Here is a 2,884-nt window from a genome sequence, read left to right as displayed (position 1 = left end):
TCACCTGAATTTGATTTTTGTGGCTTATCTGAGGTAGGGATCAAACTTGTTTTTTCCATGTGAATATCCAGTTGGTCCAGCACTATCTATATATGAGACTACCTGCTACAGTAATATTTTATTTTAATCAAGTTTCCAATTATGCATGGATCTGTTTCTGAATTATTCACTCTGTTTTATTCACCTCTTTGTCTATCTTTGGGCCCGTAGCCTACTCTTGATTGTTATAACTCTTTTGCCCAGTGCAGGGCTTGAACTCACGACCCTGAATATCAAGACTGAGCTGAGATCAAGAGTCAGATCCTTAACTGACTGAGTCACCCAGGCACCCCTCTTATAACTCTTGATAAGACTTGATAGCTAGTAGTCTAAGTCTTCCAGCTTTGTTCACATCGGTTACCTTATCTATTCTCAATTCCTTGCTTTTTGATATAAATTTTAGGATCAACTTTACATTTCCTCTAAAAAAAACTACTGGAATTTTAACTGGGATTGCATTGAATTTATTAGTTAATATGAAGACAATGATATCATTGTAATATTCAATAATTTTATCCATGAACACAACATATTATTCCATGTATTTAATTTCTCTCAGTAATTTTTTTAAAGATTTTATTTATTTATTTGAGAGGGAGAGAGCGAGAGAGAGAGCACAAGTGGGGCAGAGGAGCAGAGGGAAAGGAAGAAGCAGACTCCCCACTGAGTAGGGAGCCCTACAGGGGACAACCCCAGGACCCCCCAGGATCATGACCAAAGCCAAAGGCTGATGCTTATTCGACTGAGCCACCCAGGCGCCCCTCTCTCAGTAATGTTTCAAGGCATCTCTGTTCCTGTATGGCTCCCATTGAATTTATTCCTAGGTTTTTGGTATTTTTCATTTAAAAAATTAAATTTATAATTCAAAATGTTTTTAACTTCATCTTAGTTTGTTATTAACTTTAGAAATCCAAATGATTTTTGAATGCTGATTTTATATCACTGACCTTTCTAAATGCTCTTAATAATTCTTTTTTTTAATTTAAATTCAATTAGCTAGAGTATAGTACATCATTAGTTTTTGATATAATTCTAATAATCTATAAATTATTTTGAATTGTCTACATACATAATCAAAACAACAAAAAATGATAATACATTTCACTTCTTTTTTCAACCTTATCTTTGATTTCCTTTTCTTGCTTTATTCCACCGTCCAGGACTTCTATTAAAATGTTAAATAGAAGTTATAGTAGCAAATATCCTTATCTGATCTCACAGGAAAATCTTTAAATATTTTATCATTAAATGAATGTGAAGTTGCTATCTTCTATCAGATTGAAGAAAATATTTTCTATTCTTAATTTTCTGAGAATCTCATTTGTAATTAATAACAAATGTTACCAACTGTTTATACATATTTAGATGTTTATATATATTTAAAAAGGGGGAAATATGGTTTCCTTGTTTAGACTCTTAATACAGTAATTGGCATTGATTGATTTTCATGTGTTAAACCAACCTTGCACTTGTACAATAATCCACCTGGCTAATATATCAGCAGATATTATTTGTTAATATTTGATTCAGTATATTTTCATCTGTGTTCCTCACATTGCCTTGTAACTTGATTTTCTTATAATTTTCGTGTCAGATATTGGTATCAAGATTATGCTAGCCTTAGAAAACAAGCTGAGAATTGTTTCGTCTTTCTTCATTCTATCATCTGGAGGAATATGTACAAGATTAGTGTTATTTCTGTCTTAAATGTTTGGGGTAATTTACCAGTAAAGCTTTCCAGATTGAAAATTTTCTAAGAGGTTCTTCATTATGGGTTCAATTTCATTAATATTAAATTATTCAGGCTTTATATTTCTTATGTCAATTTTTGTATGTTATGTTTTGCAAAGAATTAGTACATTCCTTGAAATGAGGTTGTCTAGAATGTTGATCTTACTCCTCTACAGTTCCTTTTCTTCAAGTCTTGGTTGCCTTGAGGGCCTTGAACTCCAGTGATTATCTTCCCAGACCAACTAGTCTGACACAAGCTCTAGGCCACCACTTCCTGCTCTGCCTCTATATTCCTCAATATTAACTGACAAATAATTGACAACAGAAGGCACTAGGGCTGAAAGGCTTACTTCAATGTCTTTTCCTTCTCTCCAAAATCTTGACTGCACAAGTGCTCTCTGTTCACTTGTTCTATATTACATTTAAACAGCTGGGATGTTGTTTATGATTTGGTTTTTCTTTTATGAATTTTATCTATCTTTTGTAGTTATTCATGGTGGGAAGTGGTCTGATCCAACCTTCTCTCCATTGCCAAATCATGTAATTAATTGAGTATGCTCTCTTTTCCACAACGTCTTTAATAGCAATAGATACTTATTGAGAAATAAATTCCACATTTATTTTTAAAGAATGCATTATATTACTGCACATGAAAACCCCTATGTTGTTCAAATCAAGTAATCTACATTGTTGATTTTTTTTTATTGGATCATATACCAGAGATGGAATATCAATGGATCTGGGATGAGAGTATCCAATTCTGATATAAATGCAAGTACTAATTTTCTATTTATAATATTAACTGCTAAGTAGAAAGATATAATTTCTTAGAATGAAAAAACAGTTTGGTTGAACATTTACTGATGTGGCAATCATAAAAAGAAAACAATTAATAGATCACAAAGTCTCTGCCTTAATTTTCTGTAACTTTCTTGTGATGACAGGTACTATTACAAAGAAAAATAAATGAATGAAATCTTCTATTGCTTATAATTTTCTTGGAGAAGAAAAAAAGAGCTGCACATGAAAAAAATCTCAAGCAAGCCTTAAACCACATAAAATGCAGTAGAAACTAACATTGCAAACAGAATATAAACACAATTAAGAAGACTGT

The sequence above is a fragment of the Ursus arctos genome, unplaced genomic scaffold (genome assembly GCF_023065955.2).
Source record: "Ursus arctos isolate Adak ecotype North America unplaced genomic scaffold, UrsArc2.0 scaffold_2, whole genome shotgun sequence".
In the NCBI taxonomy this organism is placed as follows: domain Eukaryota; kingdom Metazoa; phylum Chordata; class Mammalia; order Carnivora; family Ursidae; genus Ursus; species Ursus arctos.
The sequence above is the reverse complement of the archived record's forward strand: the minus strand, read 5'-3'. Positions refer to the sequence as shown.